Source organism: Anas acuta, chromosome 1, assembly GCF_963932015.1.
Source record: "Anas acuta chromosome 1, bAnaAcu1.1, whole genome shotgun sequence".
NCBI classification, from domain to species: Eukaryota; Metazoa; Chordata; class Aves; order Anseriformes; family Anatidae; genus Anas; species Anas acuta.
In genome coordinates this window covers 204,028,526-204,047,679 of record NC_088979.1, presented here as the reverse complement: position 1 = coordinate 204,047,679, position 19,154 = coordinate 204,028,526, and the positions used below count along the sequence as shown (strand labels likewise).

The following is a 19,154-nucleotide window of genomic DNA, read 5'->3' as shown; positions in this document are numbered from 1 at the left end:
TTGTAAGCAACAGCTGCAATAAATTAAGGAATTAAGATGAAATGAGCAGCTGTCCCTAATAGGGGAGTCTGGATGAGTCTAAAACAGCCTTCTCTGCTCCCAAGTTAGCTCTGTGCCATCAGCCCATCCCTGCTAGAACAGCCAGCTGCAGGTTTAGTGACAGCGGTGCCGAGAGATGTTATCCATGAAGGTTCTCTGTGAAACCCTGCAAGAGTCATCACCGCACCTCCAGGGCTCCTTGTGGCTGCAGAACGTGAATAAAACCTCTCTGTTAACATCACAAATCTCCATAAGCACATTTCTCACTCAGCATCCTTCTCCTTGTGCCCTACTCTCACCCATTTTCCCAACCCTGCTGACAGGCAGCGATCGGGAGGCAAAGCAGGAGGAATGAGAGCCCTCAGAGCTGACGAAGGCTCCAGCCACTGCAATTCTGCCAAGCTCTGGCTGAGCCTGTACACAGCGAAGTCTCACCACCAGAAAGCACTCAGGCATTGTAACCTTTGTCACCTCCTACAACTGAGCACACAGCATTATTGATCGACTCTGTTGTACTGGGTGAGCTCTGCAGTTAGCCATTGACTCAGTGCTGGGATAACCAGCGCTTAAAACCTTGCATCTCATACCCTGTGCTCACCAGGCAGTTGTTGTTGTTGTTTAAGAAGCACTTAGTTTATTAGTTTATCACTGATTTATTGCTTCATCTTCCTTCCACTCCCTCCGAGTCAGATGATCTCCAAAGGTGAGCAGTCAGCAGTTTCTGTTCCGTTCAGGTGAAGGATGCGTCTCTGGTTAAACACCCCACGGACTGTGCCTGTGGGCCCCTTCCCCAGCAGAAGGGCAGCGAAGCTTTGCTGGAAGGCTGGCCGGGGTCCTGGGGAGCGGGATCACATTCCTGCAGCGAGCGCACCCCTCTGCTTCTGCCCCCAGGGTTCAGCTCCTCCAGGAGGGACAGGACAGGTCAGGGTCCTGCCGAGCGCACCCAGCACCTCCTGGGCACTGCAGCCGTGTCTCCCAGCAGAGCTTTTTTTTGACATCCTCCACCCAGGACCCATCCCCAGCCCAGGGCCCCGAGGTGCTGCCTCCTTCGGCCCCACGAGGCCAGAACTTCGCCCTGACCCAGGAGGCGGCCGCCTTCCCATGGGACTGCCCAGCCCCAGCTGCTGATGTGCAAACACGAAGACATGCGTGGAGCTATCAGATAAAAAAAACTCCCAAGCAGAGCAGCAGCTCAGCAGCAAGCCAGGAACCTGCCTCTGCTTTCCTCTTCTGAGCTAGCGATACGAATTCCTTCATTTTTTTCATAGCACCTAACTGGGGGATGAAAGAGGCCGTGCTTACACTCCTCGGACACAAGCAGCCAATGCCAAGCTGCAGCAGCCTGGTGTACCAGCACAGCGAGGCATTTCTATTCCTTTAAATAAAAAACTGCTGCAGGCAAAGCATGATGAAGGCTGTCTGTTGGACAAATATGCACCCGAAATTAAGAGTTACTTCTAATTATTTCACGCTTCTGAAGTTCCTAATAAAAAGATGCTATCAAGAAGTACTTTGTTTTGAAGATCAGCTTTATCCCCACCTAGCATCTAGCTAAATCGTTGCCCTACCCCATGCTAAGGACAAAGTTTGCACAGCTTTTTTAAATGTTGCATTTTTAATGAAATTCAACACACCCAGACACTGAAGAAACTGCTATGCTTCCAAAAAATGCAGAAAAACTAGCCACAAAAATACACCAAAGTCAGTGTGAACATAATTGCACAGAAAAAAAGGCTTTTTTTTTTCTAGGTCAGCCGAAAGCCTGTGGAACTGAGCACACCAAGTATGGGGCTCCCCAGCCTAACAACGTCCCTCCATCCATAAGGGCACGGCCAGCTGGGAGCTGCCAGCCCCCACTGCTCTCCATCCCTGACCATTTCACACCATTACAGGACCGAGTCATCCTGGAGCCTGGCCCCCCATGCAGTCAGAGAGCAGGGGCAGCCTCTCCAAGTCACCCTCCTGCAGGGATTTCAGTGCTTCACTTTAAAGATTACCCTTTAAGTGTAAGATTTGCAATTCAATTTGAATATTACAAAGCCAGCACTCAATCGCTGTTAAACAAGCACAACAAAACCACGGGGGTTTTAAATGCCAATTTGCATCTCTTGCAGGACTCCTCAGCCACTCCACCCCGCGCTCCCTTGCCTCCTTACCTGAGTGAACGAGACTTGGATGCCACTCAGACTTCTAAGCAACAAACTGAGTTCTTCCTGATCACCTTCAGAAGTCGTTGGCTAGACTGTCTCAAAAACGAGATGCTGGTGTTCTCCAGCCAGGAGCATTTTACAGACAATCTGCTGTGCAGAGCCACGTCCCACACAGATCCGGACCCTGGGCATTTTCTCCTCGCTGCACCCCCAGAACAAGCCAGCAGCACAGCACGCCGTTCAGACTGCTGACGGTGAAACAGCAGCATTTGCAAATAAAAGATTTCCTGTTGTGCTTTTCAAGAAGATCAAGAGCTGTAGGTTTCAGACGCACCTATTTCATCAGGACCACGATGTCCTCAACCAAGCGAGACAAACCACTGCCGTGTTACTCTGCTGGTCCCCCACACAAGTCCAAAGCGGCACAGCCACACTCGTGCCTCCGCTGCAGCTTTCCCAGAATATTCCCACGTCCGGCTGTTCTACCAAACCACACAAACAAGGCAGCACACTGCTTTTCAGAACTGTAACTACTCAGTGCCCTAAAACAGGTCATTAAACGTGCATCTTCATTTCCTTAATGGCTCAGGGTATCACATGGGCACAGTCCGCACAAGGAAGTCAATCCAAGCATCTCCGCAGTTACAATAAATATTACAACACTTAAAAATCTTCCATACAACAACAGACCACCAATCTGTTTTCCCATTGCATGGCACCACTTCAGTATATTTACGAGCTTTATGTCATGAGACATCTTGAAAGGAAAACGATCGTTTGGAAGTTTCAGACCCACCCTTTTGGCGTTCACTCGGACAAACAAGCTTTGGAGCTCAGCTTGCTCGTCAAATGGCAAACCGGAATCATGCGCTGGCGATTCTGCTGCAGTTTGCCATGTATTCAAGGCTGCACTGATGAAAAAAGTCGTTTTTCCTTTCCATGCACTACGAGCAGAAAGAGAACTCAGCTGGATCGTTCCCCAACTGGCTCACAGCACGGCTGCACAAATGCTTGCGCCAGCAAGGCGTGAGGGCAGAGAAGCGAAGAATGGGGATGAGCAGCAAGAAAGGGACAGCCCTCCAGCGCTGCTGCCAGCTTCAATGCACGTCAAACTATGGCTTTAAGCTCTAGTTTCAAGCAGTTCACATTGCAACTGAACGGCCTTAAACATGACCAAAAGCACTAACGAAAAGCACAGGTTCTGCAACAGGGAGGGTGATAACTTCAAGAGGCTTTAAAGAGCGATATCTATTTTTCCAAGTTTAATAAATTCTAGGGTTTGTTTTCTTTTCCCACAGTTTATACATCGGCCTTGCGCAGAAGATCAGCAGTAAACACGCTCAGTCTGTAAAATCCCTCAGAGAACACAGACTGGGGTAGCTGCAGGAACAGGGCAGCAGCTCAGCGACCATCCTAGCTGCAGTAAAGCCTCGCATTCAAGACTGCTCGGTGCTGCACCCAACTACACAGTTAGAAGTCATCTTTGAGATTCGTTTACATGACACCAAGCTTGTTGGAATACCAACTCCATGTCCAGCAAAGCAGGCTACAGGCAGCAACACCACTGCCCTGCTGCATTCCCCCCGTGCCGAGAGCCCTGAGCACCAGGAGCTGCAGCCACACAGGCACCCGGCAGCACAGGGCTGTGCCAGCGGGAGGCACACGGCTGGAGATGCCTTCGAGAGCACATTTTGTGTTCTACAAGTGGCCGGACTGCAGCTTTACCTTATGGAGCCACGTTAGGTAATGTTCCTGCTGCTTCTGTACTACCACAGCACAGGAAAGCGGTGCGGGCCAGAGGAGCACCCCTGGTTTCAAATGGGGATCGGCATCACAGAGACGTCCTAGGGCAGTCAGCCCCAAAAGCAGGCACAGTCAGCTGGCTCGGGATTAGGCAAAAAGAAAAGCCAAGAAGGGACAAGGAAAACAAGATGCTGGGGGACACCTCTCAATCCCACCAGTAACTTGCACAGGTACCTGTGCTGCTCCCAGTACACGAAGGTGTCATTGAACGTCACACACAAATGTTTCCTCCTCTTACACAGGTGGAACACCCACACACGAAGTCAAGCCTACAAACTCTTGGCCTAATTAATAACCAACACCGAGCTTCACAAGCTGTCTGCTCACCAGAAATCATGAACCAGAAATACACCTGGGCTTCCACACACCCTATCAGCTCCCCTTGCCGTTTTTTTTTTTATATAGCAGATAACCCAGTCTTATTTTTCAGTCTTCTCTGCCGTGCTGTTTTCTTTAAAGACACTTCATTATTGTCTCTACCACTACCACACACAACGTTTCACCATCTCCAGGCACAGCACCCATTCCAACAACTACTCTCTGTTATTTGGCTCGTTATTTGCACACGGAGCTGAATTTCCAGAGACCTTCCAACAGCGCTGCCTGCTCTTCTCCCATCTCTTCCCCATCAGGCAGCCAGAGTTTAGACAGGCCCACATGCACCAATTGTGATTTCCTTCCAGCAAGGAGTGCCTTTCATGTACCAAAACTTCAACACACGGGCCGATGGAAGACAATTTCTTTTTATCATGGGCTTTTGAGACTCTCCTGTTTCTCCAAACACTTGGTCTGCCATCAGTTTGTTAGCAATTTGGTAAAATTCCTGCTTTTCCAAAATAGTTCCCTCATGACTATGGCAGAGCCTACCAACTTTGGCTACACAACCATTTTTTCCTCGCATGACAAATTTCTGCTGTGACTGCCAAGTGATTTGGTTTCATTTCACAGATCCTTGGTAAAAGCCCAGGTATACACTAAATATTTGTATTTGCTCTTCTCTTCTTAGACTAAAATTAAATAGTTTTGTCCTTGGGAACTCTACCAACTCATCCCAGCGTTTTCTTCCAGGTATTTTAAAAACCAGCACGGGTAAGCTCACTTCAACAGAGTTAAAACTTTATTCAAGAAAACAGGAGTCAAAGTGGCGAGGCCTTTTCTGAGAGATGGAAAAGACAAAACATTCCTCAGCAGCACTGCTGTCTGCAGCAGAGGGGAAAGGCAGACCTGGGGGTCACACACACACACGGTACTGGATAAAAGCCGCCACGCTGAAAGAACTGCAGATATTAGCACTGATTATTTGAAAGGGTGACTTTACAGTGACTACGATTAACTAAAAACAAAGATGACAGAAGCATCAGGAAAAGCAGAAGTAATGAAATTAGCTGCCTGTTTTGTAAGAGGAAACAGCGGGTACAGCGTAACATCGATGGAAAGCAAACACGCATTTATTCCTGGCGCTGCATCCCTAAAACATTAAGCACTTCTCTGCAAAATTCGGCATCCTCAGATGACTTATTTTTGTAAACAACTCTGCCACCTCAGCCTCAAGTCTGTACAAAACCCAGATGCGTGTAACAGTCCCATGACTGGTCATACTTAAATGGTCTTTAGAAAAGGAGCAAGATTCCTATTTATGTTTACTGGAACAGCGATGCCAAACTTCTGTACCTCTCAGGGTCCTCTCCCCGCTACCAGTGCAGAGGCGTGGAGAAGTGCTGCCTTCTGCAGCACGGCGCTCACTGTTTGTTTATGACCCCAACCCATCAGACAACCACAGGATATAGCTACTGTGCTGGTTAGCACCTGTAGGTCTCAGCCAGAACCTTGAAATCCAACTGTGCTGGTCATGTAAATGACAAAAACTTCAGCTTGCGCTGGTCTCAAGCAGGTAACCAGGTGCTCCGAATCATTTCAAGACTCTGCTTTCCACCTCAAACTCATCAGCCAGCTGTGAAAGAGGAAGAAGACTCACCAAGCAGAGCTAAGGGCACAGCACGTTGCAAAACATACCCAAGGCCACATTAACCTTACAATCCATCACGGGCAAGGAAGCAACCTCGGTGAGACGAGGAGAGCCCCATCAGGACCTCTGCCCAGCGAGTCCGCTCTTCTGGAATTGGATCTGCCTCACCTAGCTTGTAGATATTTATGCTATCGATGACTAATCTGAATTAGTCACCCAAACTCCCGCTGCTGTAGGAGAGAAACGAGCGCTTCTACAGCAAAACTATTTCAGACTTTTGCATCAGAAGAAAATAAGCATCTGTTTCTCTCCATTGACTAAAAAAAGGAACCCTAAACGGTTACCTCAGATGTAGGCATTTACATCAGAGAGATCTGAGCTTCAGGGACAAGTCTCCAATCCCCTGAAAGCGAAGGCAGAGTCTGAAACACAATGTTATGGAAAAGCAGCTTAGAAAGCCACGGGAGAAAACAAAAGCCACGACCAAGATGTAGCACATACCATGGACAATGCAACATTAAAAAGTGATATAATAAAGGACTGCGAGAAGGCCTAAGTAATACAAACCAACTGAGCCCTAAGGAAAGCAATCACCCACGCTAAAAGAACCTGAAAAGGGTAACGTGCAATAGAACCAAGCTGAAATCTGGTATTTAGGATCCTCTCATTTGTTAAACAGAGAGATGGCTGGGCACCTGTTGGCCAGCACCTGGATGCTCTATAGCTCAGGAGCTGAAGTCTCGGGACTCTGAGGATGACCTGATATGGCACCTGCTATGCTCAGTCTGATTTAATCCCAGCCTTCCCTCACACCGCTGCAGCCCCTTCCCATTTAGCAGACCGCCAGTAGGGCAGCGGTGCTCAGTCCCTACGGTGCTGAGTACCCAGAGTACAATAAGGCAGCAGAAATAAAATCGAGCAGGAGGAGCAGTCCTGACAGCGCGGCTCCCTGGAAGCACGGGACAAAGCAGGAACAGCCACGCTGCAAACTCAGATCAGTTCAATGGGAACCACACCTTATTCAAATGCAGACAGAGACCTGCTCTGCCCTCCTCTCCCTCCCAGGTCGGCTTCCCGCATCCTCCGTGTGTCAGCACTGCTTGTGCAACCGCACATCGAGCTGCTCGTGGGAGCTGATCCAGCTGCAAGCTCCTCACCTGGAGCAGCGCTGGCGTTCAGCGGCAGCACAAGTGTTAATGCCAACACACAGCAGCCTGGGCCGGGGCCAGATCACAGGGCCCCGGAGCTGCACCCTTGTCCTTTGGCTTGGGGAGGCAGAGAGTTGTCAACCTGACCTCCTGCAGTCTCAGTTATCCTTCTAAAAAGTGGAAATTGCTCTTAAAAGAGAAGGATTACAGTAAATGGGATGCCAGAGGATGCTCTGAAGGAACAAAATGAAACGGTAAATGGCTGCAGAAACACGGCCTGCCTTGTGCCACCCCGCCCTGTGCACATGGAGCTGGGAAGCTGGAACAGCCCCAGGTTCTGCGAGACCATCAGGAATGAAGAGCAAGGGGAGAAAGGAAGGGAGAACACGGCAGGGAATGCACGGCATCATCAGGAAACGTGAGGGCATACCCATCACATGCGCTGTCTGTTAACATAAGTCTACCAGGGAAAAATTAAAGACAAAATTGAAACTGAAACGTGTTGTGTTGCCTTCTTCCTGCCGCAGGCTGCAGCAGGAACGGCCACCTCCACCGCCGCAGTCTTTGCACCCTTTTGTGCTTCCCCCTCAGTGAGCAGTGCTGATGCCTGCTCTGCTGCTGCTGCTCCTGATTCTGCCAAAGAAAATCAAAATCAAAGTGACAAAATGTTTACCAGTGTCACTGCGAGCCACGGCGTTCTGAACAGCAGCAAACTGCAGAACTGAAGAGAGGAAAAAAGCCTACGATGGGCACGAGAGGAAGAGCGGCAGAGTCGTTTGCCAACCCAACAAAAACCTTGAATTCAAGGATCAATATGTTGGGAAAGTTTGTGCAAATCCTGTAGATGGCCAACCACCCCCACCAAAACCGAGCTTGGTGGAAGTTTTATTTTGCCGAGGTAACGAAATGGCCCCGAGCGCGGCCTGGCTGCCTTCAGGAGCTCCCTGAACTTTGCCATTTACCCATAATGTTATTTTCTCGTGCCTTCCGGCTTCCCTTCTGTACAGATAAGATTGTGTCAGAGCCGTGTCAGGACGCAGCGGTGAGAAATTTGGTGTTTGCCACGCCGGGGACAGGGCCCAGGGGAGCAGGGCAGCTGGCACCTCGCTCCCAACAGGGCCAGCGGCTGCCCCACGCGGGACGAGAAGTCCGGCAGGCACCAAGAAAGAGAAACAGAAAAAAACCTGGCAGCAGGCAGCAGCCCCAGCACAACAGCTGCAGAGCTTCCAGGCTCAGGCCGATGCTTTTGACTTCCTCCTCCTGCCACGACGTTCTTCTGAGCGAGCTCATCCCGCTCCTGCTGACAGCCCCTTCCCGACCCCTGCCAAAGCACGCTGTCGGCTGCACGCCGGGGACGGCTGCACAGCCGCGGCCACCGGCAGCCCCTCGGGTTTCCCTCGGACCAAGTGGCATTAAAAAGCAAAAAGCCAGAATGGTGCTGTCCAGATCCAGCCAGAGCTGTCGACCTGCAGCTCACAGAGTGGGCTCCAGCCCTAGGCACACACAGGGCACTGCAGAACCCGAGCTTCTTCACGCCGGCTGTGAAAGCTTCCTTACCTGAGATAACTTCAACATTTCTCTGCCTGGATTTCCCCCCTGCCCGAGTTAACACGCAGGTAAAAATAGCCCAGGCACGTCAGGATAAAGTCAATATTGGTTATTGCTCTGCCGCCTGCCTTAGGACCAAAACAAGGCCTAGGGGGAGGGGAGGGCACAGGGAGGGAAGGAGCAAAGCGCAACGAAAGGAACAAGTGGCCCAGGAACACAGCCGCGGCCAGAAAAGCCAACGTGCTTCTGCTTCTCATAATATTGAATCAGAGAGGACACCTCAGCTCCTTTGTTGCTACTACTGGTCACGGAGAGGCCACATTCTTCCCTGATCCTCACATAAACCCGCTCACGTCTGTAGATCTCCCGTGAGAAGGAGGTAACAAACAGCCAAAGCGATCCCCCGGCCCATCAAAGATAATTAAGAACAGAACTGCCTTACCCTATAAATAGGGCTGGGAGCGCACGACTGCTCCTCGGCACTGCAGCTCCATATTTGACTGCCTAGATGGGAGCCGGCATCGCTCCGGAGCGCGGCCTCTTAACTCTGCTCCCCGCAATTAGTGCTCCACCAACCTCCCACCACCAGCAGCAAGACCTCCCCCAGGTGCTCCTCCCTGCAAAGCTCCCAAGCTGCCAACACTCGGCTCCTGCTTCGCTCCCCACTCCCTGACCTCAACTGTTCTTCCCGTGTCACTTACACCCAAGTTTCCCTGTTATTCTCGTCATTCTACTATTGTTTCAGCAGCGTTTACTCTAACGAGGCTCTCTCCTCTTTCTCGGCATTCCAGTTCACCCGTTTTTACGGCCGAGCTTATTAGGCTGCTCTCGCTGCTGCCCTTCAGGCACTGACACTTCAGACTCCAAGCCACCGTGTTAAGAAAACACACTGCTTGATTATGCATGTGGAGTCACTCTCCCCAACGTATAATCTGCAGCTTTTACACTTACACCTCTCAGACCTCGTTACCAGCAGCAGGGAACACAAAAGTCTGTCCTCCCTCTCCCTGAATGCAACACCTTCAGTCGCCCAAGCTCTGTGGTGCTCAGGACAGAGCAGCGCTTTTGGTTTCTCTTTGGCACCTCAGCTGACAGCCGGTAAAAGCAAGGAGCAGGCATGGGAGGAAGGGCTCCTTCCAGCCAGCACAGCCCTGCGAGGAGGAGGAGAAGCCCGTCCATGGAGCTGCTTCCTCCTGGAGCTCAGGACTGCACAACCTGGGGACAGCGAGGCCCCAGCTCATCCCAGCTGAGTCCTGAGCCGGGGAGACCCCAAAGCACCGCCTGTCCCCAGCAGCCCCGCAGGCACCCCCTGCTTTCCACCATCCCCTCACAAGGGAGCAGGGCAGAGGGCTGTGACACTGCTGACAGCACCCTGTGGTGTCCTACGGGTGACTCCAACCCACGGTCTGAGGGTGCTCAAATATTACTAGGGTAACGAGATACAGGGCTGCAGATAGCTGGCTTTATCGTCCATTTGAATGTGACACTCCGATTTCTGAACTATGAACTTAAAACTCCAGCCCGTCCCTCCTACGGCAGCGTTACGGTTCCATCGAGCACCGTGCTCATAACGAGGGCATTTCGGAGCTCCCCGCCACCCCCGAGCAAACGCCCCGTGCACAGCAGCTGCCAACGGGGGGCTGAACCAGGCAGGAGCCCCCCAGCACCTCAAATCTGCCCCCTGCCCAACCCTGCTGTGCCACCGCCTCAGCTCCTCCTGGGAGCTGCCACACCACAACTTCCACCCCATTTCTAACCAGGACACTGTCCCCAGATTTGCAACGTAACACCCAGAACGTGCCAAAGGCCCCAGAAACGTCTGCACGACAGAGAGACGAGAATCAAAGCAGGCCTCCGGTTTCCAAGGGTTGTGTTCTTGCCCAGCCCCGGGTCATCCCCCGAGCAGGCGTTTATGGGCTCGCTCAGGATCGTTTTACGCTCCTCCTGCGCGGCCCAAAATGTAACTTTGCTTACCATGATATCACCAGCCGTTGCTATGGAAATTGCTACACTACCATGCACTAGGGGGTTTTTGTTTTTTTTTTTTTAAAACCACCGAAATATTTTGGCAGGCTGTTTGCCTCGAAGTGTCAGGATAATAAGGAAAATCATCAATGTTTGATCTCCCGTCACCCTTAAAGCCGGGCGTTATTAAAAAGCAAAGCCTGCTGGTCGGCAGCTACACGCTGGGCCTGAAAATAGCAACTTTCTCCTTTCGCTTTGCAGGGAAAACAGATTACATCGGGAACAAGGCCTCGGCTTTCCGAGTCACTGTTCCTGACGGGGAGATCAAGAGCCGAAAAGCACCTCGGGCCCTCCCAAGTTCTCTGCGCCTGTTTTTCACTTCCTAGTTGTTGTGTTTTTTGTTATTTTTTGTGGTGCTGTTTTTTTTTCCTTTTTTTTTTTTTTTTTTTTGAAGCGCTGCAAAACAAGGCCCCGGCTTTCCGAAGGGACCCCCTGAGGGCAGCGGCCCCCCCCCCCTGCGGGACCCCGCAACGGGACGGTGGCACCGGGGGGGTACCATGGGGGCTCCCCCCGACCCCACAGCACCCCCCTGACCCCACAGCACCCCCCGGCCCCTACACTCGTCCCCCTCAGACCCCCGCGGGCAGGGCCGGCGGGGAGGGCCCGGGCCCGGGCCTGCAGCGGGGCAACCCCGGGGGGGTCCCGGGGGTCGCGGTTCGGGGGGGGGGGGTCGCGGGGCCGGGCGGGGGTCGCGGTGTAGGCGGGTGAGGGGCAGGCCGCGCACCGCCCCCACCGGGCCTAGCGACCCCGGGCCCTCCACAGGAGCCTCCGTGAAGGCGGCGGAGGTGGAGGGAGGCGAGGGGGGGTGCGGAGGAAAGGGGGGGGGGGGCGCGGCCCGGCCCCGGTGTCGGTGACAGCTCGGCGGTGGGCCCGGCCGCGGGTCTCACCTGCTGGGGTCCGGCCCTGCCGTCCAGCCCCTGTCGGGGCCGCTGTGGCGCTGCCTGGCTGCGAGGCCCCGCGGCGCGGCGGGCATGGGCCGCGGCCGAGGCGGGGGCGCGGCGGGGGCCGGGGCTGCGCTGACAGCGGGCGGCGGGCGCGGGCGCTCCGGCGGCCTCCAAAATGGCGGCGGCCCCGCTGCTGCCCAGCGCCCAGAGAGGGGGGGGGGAGGGAGGGAGGGCGGGGGCGGGGGGCGGGGCCAAAGGGGGAGGGGAGGGGCGGGGAGGGAGGGGCGGGGAGGGAGAGGGGGCGGGGCCGGGAGAGGGGTGGGGAGGGAGGGAGGGAGGGAGGGGGGGAGAGGGGAGAGGGGAGGGGCGGGGGGTGTGGAAGGGGGTGGGGGGGGCGCAGCCTGATGGGGGGGCACAGGGAGAGGGGATGGGGAGGGAACAGGGTGAGGGGATGGGGGGGGTCATGGCATGATGGAGGGGCATGGGGTGAGGGGGTGGGAGGATGGGGGGGCATAGCATGATAGGGGGGCGCAGGGGGTGAGGAGGGGTCAGGGGATGGGGGAACACAGGGTGAGGGGTGTGGGGATGGGGGGGGGCACGGGGTGAGGGGGGAGTGAGGGGATGGGGGGGTCACAGCCATGAAGGGGGTCACAGGGTGAGGGGGTGGGAGGATGGGGGGGTCACGGCATGATGGGGGGGCATGGGGTGGGGGGGTGTGACAGTGGGGGGGCACGGCCTGAGGGGGGAGTCGGGGGATGGGGGGTCACGGGGCGAGGGGGGACTGAGGGGATGGGGGGGGGTCACAGCCATGAAGGGGGTCACAGGGTGAGGAGGTGGGAGGATGGGGGGGTTACGGCATGATGGGGGGGGGCACAGGGTGAGGGGATGGGGGGGGCATGGCCTGAGGGGGTGTGAGGGGATTGGGGGGGTCACAGCATGAGGGGGATGGGAGGGGATGGGGGGGTCACAGCCTGTTGTGGGGGAGTCACAGCCTCAAGGGGTGTGAAGATTTGGGGGGAACAGGGTGATAGGGGGGTGTGAGGAGATCGGGGGGGGGGTCACAGCCTGGGGGGGCAGGCACAGGGTTAGGGGATGGGGGGAGTCATGGCCTGAGGGAAGTATGAGGGGATGGGGGGGGCATGGCATGATGGGGGGCATAAGGGTCTGGGGGTCCCTGAGGGGGACGTGAAGGGATTTGGGGGGGGCAGGAGGGGAAGGGGACAGGGCCCGGTGGTTTGGTCCCGGCCCTGCAGGCACTGTGGGGAAAGGGGCCAGGGACGGGGGAAGGGGAATGGGGACAGGGGAAGGGGCCAGGGCCTGGGGAAGGGGGACAGGCCTGGAGGAGGCCCCATCACTACTGGCAGTGACAGCGGGGACAGGCCATGGGGCCTCGGGGGGTGCAGGCTGAGGGCTTCGCACCAAGGGGGCCACTGTGGGGCAGCTCACGGCCTTTGGGGTGGCATTTAATGCCAGGGGACAGCGAGAGCCCTTGGGGGGCACAGCTCCGGCACGGGGACGCAGAGGCCGAGCTGCGAGCACCTGGCAGGGCCCTGCTGGGCTCACTGGGAACGGGGGGGACTGGGCCCTGCTGGGGTCACTGGGAGTGGGGACAGAGGGTGTGGGGCTGGGGGGAACGGGAGGGGAAGGAAAAGGAAAAGGGATGATTGGGGAGATGGAGCGGAGCGGCGCTGGGCAGCAAGGCTCTGAGTCACGCTGCCGCGCTGGATTAAGTCGGCTTCGCTGCTGCCTTGCCCGAATTTGTCTCAGAGTGCTCATAAACTGCTTCCTCCCTGCCAGCACCACGCAGGAACCGAGCAGGAACTGAGTTAATTCTGAATTCCAAAGCCAATTCTTGCCATTGGGTTTGCCACCACGGCTCGTCTTCCCTGCCAGTTCGCCTTCAGCCCTAGGCCTGCCTCTATTAATTCACATTTATAATGTCACACGTTCATAATGTCACGCATCGGTGTTTGCTCCAGCACCTGCGGACAGACCTATGGAGAAAACCCTGCTGAGAGGGTCTCGGTGGCAACCAGGCCCCCCTGGATGGAACCACACAGGGGAGATGGGGCCAGCACGGCGGTGAGAGAACTGCCTTAAAACCGCCCTGTTTGCACCATAGGGGTGGGTTTTTTTCCCCCGCAGAAATACCATAAAAAATCTCCGCCATCACTGAGCATACCAAATTGGCAACGATTCTCATCAATGTTTGGTTTTCTCATCATAAGGGCTCGAAGGCAAAGGCTCCAGGATTGTTAACAGCCAGTATGGTAATTAACACTTTGTTGGCCATTAACAAGGAAAAAAAAGAAAATATTAGTACAACTCCTTAAGTTTCATTTCTCTGTTTTGTCTGTTGGAGGGTAATGAGCTTATAAAGCACTTTTTATGGCATGTTGTGGCTTCTGGGGCCGGAGCAATGGCAATCCAAGGAAATCCTCGATTCTTCCAGACGTGCCCAGAGGCTTTTCGTTTTGTCTCCCCACTCAGAGCCAGAGGGCCAGAGCTGGAGACCCTGCCTGCCCCAGCTGATTTCTAGAATATAGGTCTTGGAACAGCTTCCTTCTTTTCTCCTCCAGATCTACAAAATACACTAAAACACTGCTTAACTGCATGGGTTTGGCAGCGAGGATGGACTCGGGCTACCAGCTCACCTCTCCCAACCCGGCACAGAGGCAGGCACAGGAACTGGGAGCGCTACTGGAGCCAGCAGAATGGCCCGCGGGACCGAGCCCCTGGGTGTTTTACACGGCCAGCTATATTCTGCTGCAAGCAGCCATGGGTTTCTTCTGGGGCTACTCGTGCTGACACGCAGGTGCTGAATACTGGTATGACCTCTTTCCTGTTCAAACAGATACAAAAATCATGTCTGTCCACTTGTGCACATATGGAAATTTGGCAATTTCAAGTTTCACATCCCTCACTGTCATTAAAATCCACGCCAGGATATAAATAATTAAAAATATTATCGTGTCACTCTCCTCTCAGCAATGTCTCAGCCTTCCTAAACAGGAAGGAGCCGATGATTTGGTGTCCTCGCTCCAGCGGTGTTAGCATTTCCAGACAATTGTTTATTGAAATTCATGCTGGCCATATTCAGTCCAACGTGCACTTGAATGATCTTGTGATTAGTCAGTGCCCAATCCAGCAAAAATATATTCAGAAAAGGAGTGTCTCTTTCACGCTTTTATAGGAAAAAATCCTAAGGATTTTTACCATTTCTGATTAAACTAGAACAGTAATTTCACCAGGTTACAAAAGCATGAATTTACTTTTAAATCCTAAGGCCTGCGGATAAGAGAAAGAAACAGCTTTGCTGTTTACGTAGTGTTTTATATCCGCCTGATTTCACCACTGCTCATCTCACATAGAATTAAGAGAAAGAAAGAGCAAGGTACAACAGTGCCAGCTCTGCTTAAATTAACAGTAACTCAAGCAATGGGATGCAGCCGCTATTCTGGCCGGTGACCTCAGCTCTCCCTGTCTTAGAGGAAGATTAAGAAGCTGAATCTGTCTGCCATTGCGCTGTGTCAAAAAGTCTCGCGGAAGAGTAGCTCAGCTGCAAGCTCTCTGAGATAGCAAAGTTGTCCCGGTGCCAATTTGTATGTCATTTGGGATTCTGTTGACGCTAACAATAATGGATACAGACCATTTCTAAACAAGCCGAATTGTGTAAGCACGCAACAAACAGAACTCATTCTAGCAGGTGGCCAAGAAAGCACTCTGCGGCTACAAGAATTCATCCCACTGGCCCCAACCAGGACCGTCGCTCGCTGTCACTTCATTGCCTGCACTGCAGAACTGCACCTGGAGCCACGGCCGCAGGCTCTGCCACCGTGTCCTGTCCTGGCGGTTAGCCCTGCCTTCGTTGGGCTCGCACCCCAACAATTAGCATGCTTAATTGCACTTTCGTCCCGTATGCAAATTTGTAGTCATTGGACAAGTCTGGTGAATACTGCCTCACTTTTTTAGCTACACATTGAGGATGTATTCCACATCTGTACAAAATCAGCTAAAACTATGTTGTTAGCTTTCACCCCCGAACTTGAAAAGCTGCCACTGTTTAACTCAAATAACTGATTTGCACATCAAGCCGCCAGGACATATTACACGTTTTGTGGTGTGACTCGCTGTACTACTGGATAACATGGCTTGTTTGGTTCTTTCTTTGAAGCACTGAACCTTGTTCTAAGTGAGTTTTATTTGGGAATTTGAGGCTTAACGAAAAAGTGTAAAAGACGCGGAATTTTTGTCAGAAATCCAAAGATCATGGCCACAGAGACTTTGGCAGACTGCGGATACTTTTGTCTTCAGACCCACAGCGCAGTGAGTATTATGGGCTCCAGACCCTCAGCACAGTTCCCCAGCCTGGAGCTGGAGGATGAGCCGGGGCCTCACTGACGGTTCACACCTGGAGCGCGATTCCGCACGCATTTTGCTAGGATGCTGCACAACCAGCAACAGGAGGTCGACGATCAGGAATGCTGGGCTCCGTTCCTGGCTGTGAAAGGAAGCGTGATGTAGTGGTTAGAACAGACATTGGATCAGGATTGCCAAGCTACAGTTCTGACACGAATTCTGAAAAACACTGAAGGGAGGAGGGGAGAAGTCTCAGTTACGTTCTACTGGAGTCATAAGTTCTTTTCCTAAACATAATTTGTGTGTTAGGCTTTCCAAACACCGAGAATTATATCTGGCTGCCTTTTGGGGCAAGTTATAAGGCCTCGTTCAAATAACAAAGCTCTGAAGTGCAGAGAATATAAACAGCAATCAGAAGTGAGACTGGCGAGCTAACATTTCTTGGCTTACAGCATATTGCACGTTCCTCTAGTCTGCAGGGTATTTATGTTTCTTCTTTTGTCTGGGGAATATTATCCTGACTGGCAATGCAAGAGAAAAGGCAGACAAATTGAAGCAGAATGCAAAATATCCTGCAAAATCTGGTAGGCCGGTGCTCCTGAGAGCTCTGATGCAAAAGATAATTATAGATGAAAGTGTAGCAACCGCTGTGGTTAAGGTTGCGAAATGTTCTATTTACTCAGGTTGCTTAGGAGCCGTGCAAAAACTACATGCTGGCTCTGCGCAGCACAGTATCTCCAGCGGGGCCAGAGCTTTGGGGAGGATCGGATCTGCAGTGTTCTCAAGTTCTGCAGAACCTTTATTGCCCAAATATGGTCCAGCAGCATATAGGTGCTTAAAAGGCTAGAAATTATGGGCCTGTGATTAGATGTTTTGTAGAGACCGAAAGCTCAAAAGGCCCAGCCCTCAAAGGCTGAATAGATCACATTTTTGCTGAGAAAATATCACTTTGTAGCTTTCTCTGCAGGAGTCCTGAGGAGCACAGGACCAGCAGTCTCCCTACTCCTTGCAAAGGGCTACAGAGCCAGATACACGTCATTGTTTTAAGTCTTCTGTGTTTTTGTTTCACGTCAAGCCGAGGAAATTAATTGTAAAAGCTCCGTGTTTAGACAACATAAAGCCTAAAGTACTCTGGGGCACGTCCTCAGTTTGTGTAAATTGTCATGAGATATCAAAGTAAAGATCAAATGCCAGGCCTTCCCTCAGATATCCTGTGTGTGCTATGACACAGCAGCTACACGTGGTCATAAACTGTTTTCCAAACCATAACATAATGCAATGCAGTAATACTGTGGTTAGGCTAATGATGTGGTAGGACCATCACATATTGTGCTAACCAGCATCATTCTATTGCTGCTTTTTTTTTTTTTTCCTTCTTTGTTTACCTTGACGTGCTGCTTCTTCATGCTTAAAGCCTATAATCTCTCTGTCCAGTTTGCATTGCACCTTGCTAAATGTAGCTATGGTCCATTACTTGGGTGCAGAGGTGCTAAACCAATACAAAAAATGGATTTTTATATTACCTGTTAGTAATATTATTTATTATCGGCTCTGAGCATACTGTACCTAAAGAATGTATGTTATGATATGCTGCATTACTTGTTTGATATTAATGTTACGTGTATCATAGAATCACGGAATCATTAAGGTTGGAAAAGACCTTCAAGATCATCTGGTCCATCTGTCCCTCTACCACCAATGTCACCACCAAACCATGTCCCCAGGCACCACGTCCAACCTCTCCTTGAACACCCCCAGGGACGGTGACTCCACCACCTCCCTTGGCAACCCATCCCAGTGCCTGACTGCTCTTTCTGAGCAGAAATGTCTCCTCATTTCCAACTTGAACCTCCCCTGGCGCAACTCGAGGCCATTCCCTCTGGTCCTGTCACTAGTTATCTGTGAGAAGATGCCGACCCCCAGCTCCCCACACCTTCTTTTCAGGTAGTTGGAGAGAGCAATTAAGGAGAGAGCTCTCTCCTGAGCCGCCTCTGCTCCAGACTAAACAGCCCCAGTTCCCTCGGCCACTTCTAAGACTTGTGTTCCAGGACCTTCACCAACTTCATAGCCCTAAAGTGTAGTGTCATGTAGTCCTCTAACTGTCACAAGGCATACAAGCTCTTTGGCCTTCCTATTGCTGAAGACTTCCCTGATCAACCAATTTCATCAGCACAATCATATGAAGTGTTGGTGAGGTCTCCACAGAAGTCCAGCACAAGAGCCAGGTCCTATTTACAATCTCAGAAAACCCCATTACATTTTTCTTCCTTGCTTAATATGTAGGATAAATTATCAAAGAAAAGCAGAGACAAAACAACCTTACAGCTGATTCTTGCCAGAAAGGAGGCATGATGAGAATACAAAATAAATAAATAAATAATAGCCATTATAAAAAATACTGGACATGTTTTTGGCCTGTTGTCCTTTGTCCCATAATAAAAATCACCTTTGATCTTATTACCAAGAGGTCCTATACAGCTGACTTCACCGCAGCTGCACACGCATTACTCCTGGCTTGCCAAGCATCAGAAAATTTACTGTGAATAAAAATGGTAATGAAAGTACTTATAACATCTGAGAAGTGTGAAAACAATAGCTGAAAGACTTAAATTAATATTGAAAGACACACCTTTAATCCAAACAGGAATCAATGAGAGGCACCGAGCCAGGATGAATCCAAGATCTCTAAGTCATCCCTTCACAGCTGGAATTTCCAGGAGTTGTATTGCAAGACAGGCAGGTATTGGAGTCCTAAAACAGTTATGAATTTATGTGTATACTGGGCACAACCAAAAGAAAGGACACAAATTCATCTGCATGGACAAGAGGATACCCCCACTTTATTCAAAGCTGTGGTGCATAGGCCAGGTTCTCCTCTGAAACCAGGTAAATCTGAAAAGTCGATTGTTTTTTTACAGAATTTCCCCAATGCACCTTTTGGTCATGACGCAGTTTGTCAAGAAAGCAGCCAGGAATGTGCACATCTTTTTTTCCAAAAATTAAACAAAAGCCCAATAAAGAGGCTTTACTGCCAAGCACACACGGATCAGGGCTGAGGTTACTTCTACCTCGGTTGGATATTAGGTTGTACGCCACAGGATGTTACCTATAGGTTGGATATTAGGTTATTCACCACAGAACATTACCTTTAGGTTGGATATTAGGTTATACACCACAGAACATTACCTATAGGTTGGATATTAGGTTATACACCACAGGATGTTACCTTTAG

At 51.8% G+C, this 19,154-nt stretch overlaps 1 protein-coding gene and 1 long non-coding RNA gene across 3 annotated transcripts in view; one reads left to right on the top strand and one right to left on the bottom strand.

Annotated features, from left to right (window-relative positions):
- PPP6R2 (protein phosphatase 6 regulatory subunit 2) overlaps positions 1-11,771 on the bottom strand; it is a 94,263-nt gene extending 82,492 nt beyond the window's left edge. The window contains exon 1 of one of the 2 annotated variants that reach the window (XM_068670204.1): positions 11,567-11,771. The gene's annotated coding sequence lies outside the window, so the exon portion shown is untranslated. The remainder of the gene's footprint in view (positions 1-11,566) is intronic. The other variant, XM_068670207.1, reaches the window with a different exon arrangement.
- Positions 11,772-12,869: 1,098 nt separating this feature from the next.
- On the top strand, positions 12,870-18,235 carry LOC137849995 (uncharacterized). Its single transcript, XR_011092219.1, has 3 exons — positions 12,870-13,833; positions 14,143-14,391; positions 15,267-18,235. It is a non-coding gene; the product is annotated as an uncharacterized lncRNA (long non-coding RNA).
- Positions 18,236-19,154: the final 919 nt, after the last annotated feature.